The following is an 8346-nucleotide window of genomic DNA, read 5'->3' as shown; positions in this document are numbered from 1 at the left end:
ATTAAACCCCTCTTTTTTTTTTTTTTTTTTAATAGTCTTTGCACTCACTCACTCTTTGGAGCAGAACCTGCCTCTAATGCCAAATATTTTCCTAGTGATTAATGACAAGCACCTACTCTGGCCCTGGGTTCTTAATCCTCTCGTGGGATTGGCCAGAGAGTCTAGATGCTGGAGTACTGGTATGCGCGTTCTTCTGCTAGAAAGAGGAGCGTCAGTATTGTGCTAACAGCCGGTGCCCAGATAGGACATGACCTCTGTGAGATGTCTGACGCTTCTGGCTTCATGAGAATATCCAGTGTAAACTCAAAGTCTCTGGTCACATCGTCGAAGTACAACGTAATTCAATTTTTAAAAGATTTTTAAGAAACTGGAAACGCTTGTGACAGATGAGACAAACGAGCCCTAAAAGAACAGCCCTTGCCGTTGGTGGGAGGGGAGTCCAGCCAGCATCCGGTGCATGAAGTTCTTTATATTGGTGGCACGCACCTTTGCAAGAACTCTGACGCTTTCCTTTCCCCAGTGGAAAAGCTGGTTACTTCTCTTTGTCCCCATTATATGATGGGGGGAGGGGAGGGAGTATCAAGCTGGCAGCGTGACTCCCTGAGTGGAGATACCATACCAGTGGCATGTGTGTTACTGTCCAAGGTACGTCTAATCGCTATCAGGCTCTTGATGTGCGGAGGCTTCCTGTGTGGTGGGTGCATCATCGAGTGCATGGGAGCTGTGTACACGCAAGAGGAGACTGGTTTCCCTTGTCTGCACTATGGTCAGGGTTAGACCACATCCTGGTGGGCAGTGAAGTAACCACTAGAGGGGTTCACCCAGCTCTGCAGATAGCGAATGAGTTGCACCTGCCGTTTGAAGGTGGACCCTCATTTAGGGGCCTGATCCTGTGTGCAGAAGCCCCTCAGCCCACCACTGCAGTCAGTAGCAGCGGAGCGTGCTCGGTTCCTTGTAGGACCCTGACTCTCTGGCGAAAGGGGATGCATCAGCGGGGAAGGCCCCAGACTCGGAGATGGAACTGAGTTGGGAGCATGAGTCCTTCTGAGACATCTTCCCTGCGTCAATAGTCTTCCCCCTCAACCCATTGTATTAAATATGAGCACTGGTCTGAAGAGAGACTGGAACCAAGAAGTCCTGATGGGCTGTAGCCTTCAGTCACATAACTCCTGGGAGTGCCCACTTGGATAGGAGTGAGACCAGTGCCAGGGTGGTGAGATTCTTCTATCTAGAAGCCTGGGGTATCTGTACCAAAAACTCCAAGGAGAGACGTGAGACTCTAAGGAAGTGCCGGTGTGGAAGTGCTGGACCCAGAGGGGTGAATGGGTGGGGGTTTTTTGTTAGCGCTGCAGCTAATTTAAAAATCTCTTTTAGACAAACCTTTTTACTGACTGTGTTTGTTTAGTCCAGAAGCAGACCTGATTTCAGTCTAATTATGTTAGCAGTTGTCTTTGGTTTCTTGAACAAAAGAGTTCTTAAAATAACTCTCTCTGTCTGTGCGTGTGTGCTGTGTACGTTTGAAGTAGCTGGTTTCCCCCTGTTGGGATGTACAAGGGGGAAACCCAAAACTCTTAATTCTTTTACTTTCTTGCATGAATTAAAACTTGTTCCAAATCTGCTGCCTGAAATGAGGGACCCTGAAGCTCCTCTAGCATGCTGGGTAGGAGGGGACGGTGCCACTGTGTGTAATGGAATGACCTTCAGTTTGCTTCAGGAATCTCCCACGAGTATGTTCTGTATCCCTCCAAAAAGGAGACAAGTCCCGTGTAAATCTTCTCTCTTCCCCTCCCATTTTTCTGGAATTGTTGACCATCTGATCCCAAATTATGTGACTCTCTCTTAAAATGGTCAGCTGTCTTACTATGATAATTAGCAGCCAAACACTATTAACTTGCATTTCCTTCTCTTCCGCTCCCCTCTACCATGGTCTAGTGCCCTGGGTCCACCCCTGGCCATTCGGGGAAGGCAGGTCTGATGGAGAATAGCTAAACTGGCATAAGTGCAAGATTGATGTTGGGTTCCCAGAACAGTCCAGCATCAGAACCCTCCTTGTCGAATGCAGGGGTGAGAGCTTTCATTTCTAACGAGGATTAGATACCAGGGATGTGTGTTCCTTTGGAAAGTCCTCGAGTATCGTTTGTCCGGTGTGATTCCTTCCCTTTTCCCACTGGATGTGAAATGGCAGCTCCTCCCAGTGCCTAGCTCTTTGGCTGTGTGAACTGGTCGTTGCCTGGGTGGAGTTCTGAGGGCCAGGTAAGGGGCACTGGTGTGGGAAGCTGGGGAGGCTTTCCAGCAGAGGGTCAAGACAAAACGTATCCATTTGGTGCAGACCCCTTGCTGCTGCTGGGAGCCCTCACTGATCCCTGGACACATGCCCCAAGCAGTCTTCTCCTTGTTCTCCAGGAACACATGGCCGCAGGGCCTGAGAGTGCCAATACAGCCTTGGGATGGGAAGACAGGCCAGCAGCAACCAAGGTGGAAGGCAGATCTCTGTGCGTGCAGAGGACTTTGGCGGGGAAAGGGGAATGTTGAGGAGCCTTGGCACGTGTAAGAATCAACCATCAGTGGAAGTCACGGGGATGATGGTCCCTGCGAGGCAGGCAGTGGAGTGGGAATATCCACTGAAACTTTCATGGTATATTTTTTAGAAGCCCAGTCCAGCAGCTGGTCTGAGGAAATGCTGGTACATCTGTAACTCCACCTGACCTCCATGGGCCTGGCAGTGCTTAAGCATTACAGGTCTTGCACTGTGGTTGCTTTAACACAGAAGCAGTCAGTGCATTTCAGAAGAAACTTTTTTAACAAGTGCTTGATAAATGGACTTTGGTGCTACCATGCAATCTGAGAAGTCTCTGGCATCCGGCATCAGTGGCTACAGCATTGGTGGCAAAGGGGAAGCGAAATATTGGAGATCATAGAATCCTAGAATATCAGGGTTGGAAGGAACCTCAGGAGGTCATCTAGTCCAACCCCCTGCTCAAAGCAGGACCAATCCCCAACTAAATCATCCCAGCCAGGGCTTTGTCAAGCCTGACCTTAAAAACTTATAAGGAAGGAGATTCCACCACCTCCCTAGGTAACGCATTCCAGTGTTTCACCACCCTCCTAGTGAAAAAAGTGTTTCCTAATATCCAAACTAAACCTCCCCCACTGCAACTTGAGACCATTACTCCTTGTTCTGTTATCTGCTACCACTGAGAACAGTCTAGATCCATCCTCTTTGGCACCCCCTTTCAGGTAGTTGAAATCAGCTATCAAATGCCCCCTCATTCTTCTCTTCCGCAGGCTAAATAACCCCAGTTCCCTCAGCCTCTACTGTTTTCGATGCAACTTTTACTGATCTCTTATGATTTATGAGGAAATACCTGAATGTTGTTACTTAATTCTTATACTAGGGCTAATGTGGTATGTTTTGGGCTCAGTCCATGGCTTGGAGCCAGAAATGGAAAAGACTTGATTTATAAAAAGGTTTTTTCATTGCAATGTCTGGTTCCTCCTACCCACCCTGTACCTTTTAATGCCACGTTATGCAGGGACTCTTGTTGACTGTCTATGCACGGAGAACAAATGCCTTTTGTAAAGATGTTCTCACCTATTAATGTGTGTCAAACCTGACTGCTTTCCTTGGGTCTGGAGTTCTATTTTAATGCAGTGATGACACTGTTATATAATGTTTATATATATATTTTAAAATTTGTGCCAAGAGAGGAGTATATTTAATAAAAAATTAACTGGCTCTCTGGATTCTCTTTGGGTGTCCTCTGTGTTGCATCTCTACTACCAGGAGGCGCTGGTCGCACTCACAATACATTTTACAGGACAAAACGGGGGCTCTCGTCTCTACTCAGCAGAACTGGGGCCAGCATTGAGAGGGGAAGAAAGTGGAAGCTGTAGCCACTAGCAATGGGCCCGTTTAGCACCGGATTTTCAACAGTGTCCCGTACCGGCAAAGCACTCAACACTGAACGAGCTCTTCTGAATCGAGCGAACGCTGATCCTGCTCAAATCTCTGACTCGAAGTCCTGCAGAAGGAGAGATGTCTCCCCTCTCCCAGCACGACGGGTGCTTCAGGTACTGCCTCTTACACACCGCAGACTCCTGCTCTAGCTGGCTGGGGCGCCAGACACTCTGGGAGAGCTTCCCGCAGTGGGTTGAGGGGGGCATCTCTGACTTTCTCTGCTCCCAGATCAATATCCGGTCCCCACCACCCTTGTCTTTCCCAAATACATTCTCCTAGAAACCTCCTACCGTCCTCACCCTGGTCACAGTTAAAGCGGCTGGCACAGGAGCATGCCCCTAAGTATTCAGGGTATTGAAAGACTATTTGGCTCTGTGTATTCAGGACTACTGTCCTTGAGGATGGCACGGTAACGCAGGGGGACGCTCCTCTCTTCCACTGACCTGGGAGTGGCATGGCAAAGGCAGGGACCAGAGGAAGCACCGCCTGCTGGCCCTCCAGGCTGGGGATGAGTGATAGGTCAATAACCTGTCCTCCAAACAACCTCCGCTCAGAACAGTTACAGAACCCCAAAGAGGAAGCCAGCGTGAAACCAGGCTGGTGGAGCCCAGCTTGTGCTGAAGAGACAGCCGATTCAGAGTCCCGGTGGGCAGCCCTCTCCGGGGGGATGGAGCATCAGTGTATGACAGGGATGCCATGACTCCGGATAAAGGCAACTGCTGTGGTAGCCGGGTATGTCAACACAGTAAGGAAACGATGAACTAGTATTCTATCTAATGACTTCTCTGATAAAGGGTAATCCCAGAATACCACACTGTTTAAAGTTCAATACGTCACTACAGTCAGTAAGATATAGTATCAAAACCATGGGATGCTGAGGGAATCCTAGCCTCCCTGACTTCAATGGTAAAACTCCCAGAGACTTCAAGAGAGCCAGGGTTTGAGCCATGGTGCCTGGACTCCTAAAACCCACCTCCAAAGGCTACTAAACTGGGCCCCTTTTTGGCAATTCTTAGCTCAGGTGTCCAGGACTGAATGGGCCGTGGGGTCTGAACTTCCTCTGGCTCTGAGCTGAGCCCAGGCAGCTGCTAGCTGTTCGACCGCTGGTGCTGTTCTGGGTGCATGGGGGACTTTGGTCCATGGAAGGTATGGGCTGGTGCCTCTCACGGAAGTTACAGCATTGCAACTTTCTTTCAGCAGTTGATGCCCGGCTAAGCTGCATGGAAGGAAAATTGCTGGTCAGTTTGTTTTGGCTGTAGCTATTGGCTCTGTGGGGGTCAGAAACCTTCCCCTCACCAATGGGGGCTCTTAGTTTGAAAGGACCCCCTGAAATCTGTAGAAAACCCTGAAATCTCTGGGATGTGGCTTTCTAGTGCTGTTGCTAGGATCCCATTGCGCTGGGTGCTGGACCCACATGGAGTGAGAGAGAATCTTTGCCCCAACGAGCCTACAGGCTAGAGAGACATGAGGGGGAGAAAGGAGGGATCATCTTAAAATAAGTGGGGAACTAAGGCACAGAGCGACTTTGCCCAAGAAGGAATCTCTGCAGAGCTGAGATCTCCTGAGTCCCAGCCCAGGGCCTTAGCCATAAGACCGGACTCTGAGGGCACGTTGACACTGCAGCGTAAGCCAAGCGTTGGTTAGAACTTGCGCTGGCAAACCCTGGGTTTGTTAACCTAGCACTTGAGCATCTACACTCATTTGTAACCCCAAGTGAATCCTGGGTCCCAATCTGGCGCTCGTGACTACCCTGCATTATGTGCGCCCCAGTCCAACCACCCAACTCCCAGACTTCCTAGTACCCTCCCAAGGTGCAATGGTCTAAGGTTGACATGCCTACGGCAGGAATGACAGGCACAGGGTCTGTATCTGGGGGAAGGGCAGCAGCCTCCTCGCCAGGCACAGAGGAGGAAAAGCCCAACCTGCTTGCTGCTGCAGGCTGTCTGACCCCAGCTGTGTACGGGCCAGGAGTTTGAAAAGAAGGGCACTGTTGAGCATTCTGGCAGAGGAGAGCGCTGCTGGGTTAGTTTTCATTGCTCTGGCTTTTGTGAGGGAGAAGTTCAGGGCTAGCCGCAATAGCTGGGAAAGGTGCATGTGCCAGGCCCAGTCAGGCCTTGAGCTGAAGTTTGCAAGGTGCAGGCAGGATGCTAAAATCCTCGGTGCTGCATTCAGCAGGGAGGACTCTCAATTCTTTAGCAGAATTTGCAAGATGCATCCAATAAGATGGCAACGGCTTTCTCGTTTATTGGTTTCTTGCACTGTAAGAATCAATTTCTAACTCTTGGACCCTTGCCTGGCTGCCGGTGCTGGTCTTGCCATTAGATGGGTGTGGCTCTGAGGCCCGGAGAGGCTAAATGACGTGCCCACGGTCACACAGGAAGTCTGTGGCAGAAGAGGGAAATAGGGAATTGAAGCCAGGTCTCTGGGGTTAGCACCCTAAGCACTGCGCTGTCCCTTTACTCTCCTAGGGCCAGCTGCCCCTTATGGAGTACATTTGTCTGGCTGTTTAGATTGGAGCCGGGGAGTTTGTACGGCACCAAGCACCCTGACATGCTTCATGAGCAGGGCTAGGTTTGGGCTCTGTGTTCTTCCTCATGCCGCGATTGCTCTTCATTTAAGGGCTGCTGATGCCTCACCTTGGGGGCAGGTTGGGAAGCTTCTCCTTGTCCGCAGTGGAATGTGTAATTACAAGCTGCCAGGCCGTGGGGACTGTGCACGGGAAGGGTCAGGGACAGCTTAGTTTCATTTCTTTTCTCCTGTGTCTTTCCTATTCCCTTTCTGGCCAGCTGGCTTTAGCTATGGGGCAGCTCTGGGCGGAGCGCGGGTGGGGTGGTGGTAAAATCAGCCTTTGCTTGCAGGGCAGGGGCTGTAGCCCCAGGCAGTGGAGCAAGTGCCCCTGGGTTTGTTCAGCAAATGCCCCATTTTCTCTCACGCGAGCTCCCGAAAGGCTCTAATCTGTGTGTGCTGTAAGGGAACAAGGTGCTGCCTTGATGAGGTGAGCGAGTTCTCTCCAGGCTGGGCCTGTCAACTTCCTCTCAAACCAGCCATGATCTAGGAGGCAGGACGCTCCGCATGCAGGGAGTGGTGCTCTGCTCCCTCCACAGCGCTGGCCCTGAACCAGACGCTGGGCTCCAGCTCGGTCACAAAATGTGACCCCCACTGTGCACGCCTCACGCTGCCCTCTGCTGTACAGTGTTGGAATTGCTCAACTGTGTGTCATACGTATCAGCAGTACGGGGTCTACTGAGGAGTCGCCTTTAGGTTAAGTGAGAGGGGTGCAGACATTTCAGGGGGGCTTTGAGTTCTAGCCCCATCGGTCCCTGTGCTGTGATAAAGGGAGGGCTGAGGGACCCTTGTGGAGCTGTTACAAGAGATCCCAAGGCCAGAAGGGTTGTCCTAACACAGGCCAGAGAACCTCCTCCCAGTAATTCCTGGACTGGAGCTTGTAGGAAAAACATCCAATCATGATATAAAAACTGTCTGGGATGGAGAATCCACCACAACCTTTGGTAAATTGTTCCAATAGTTAATTTACGCCTTAGTTCCAGGCTCAATTTGCCTGGCTTCAACTTCCAGCCTGTGGATCATGTTTGACCTTTCCCTGCTAGATTGAAGAGCCCAGAATTAAATATTTGTTCCCCAAGTACTGACAGTGTGTGATCACGTCACCCCTTACCTTTCTCCTTGGTAAGCGAAATGAGTTGAGCTTCTGGAATCTGTCACTATAAGGCAAGAGTGGCCAAACCATGGCTTGGAAGTGACATGCAGCTTGTTTATTGTTAAAGGGGGGCTTGTAGAGCCCCCCCTGCCCCCATTCTCCACTTACCAGCGTGGGGGGAGCTCAGGAGCTCTGCCTTGCAGCAGGGTGGTGCGGTAGGGGCTGCTGCCTAGCCCCTATAGGAGGGGGCTATCTGGGCTTCAACCCTGCAAGGTGTGCCTGCTGGGGCCTCAGCAGGAACAGGGCTGAAAGGCCGAGCCCCAGCAGCGATGCCCCAGCTCTTGAACTTCTGAAGAGCGTTGTATGTGGCTCACCCCTGTTCTAAGGCCTAATTTTGAATCCTTTAACCGTGGTGATGGTTCTTCTCCTGAGGGGAGAATTATGGGTCAAAGTGGGGGACTTCTGTGCACAAGGGGCAATTAGTGCTGAGGGGTGGATTCGGCCGCTGGCCTATTGGCTCCCTTCACCAGCAATTCCAACCCCAAGTGAAGAACTGGTCCCAACTGCTGCTGCTCCCCTCGGCTGAGCTTGGGGAATGGGGCCCTGCGTGAGCTGGGACGGACCTGGGGGATGTTGTGCTTTTTTATTTACAAATAATTCTGCAGCGGGGGCTGGGTGGGTTTCTGGTTTTGTGGCCTGATTACAGTGCCTGGGAATTCTCTCCCCCCTT

The sequence above is a fragment of the Lepidochelys olivacea genome (assembly GCF_965140295.1).
Source record: "Lepidochelys olivacea isolate rLepOli2 genome assembly, chromosome: 25".
NCBI lineage: Eukaryota > Metazoa > Chordata > Testudines > Cheloniidae > Lepidochelys > Lepidochelys olivacea.
This window is presented reverse-complemented; position numbering follows the sequence as displayed.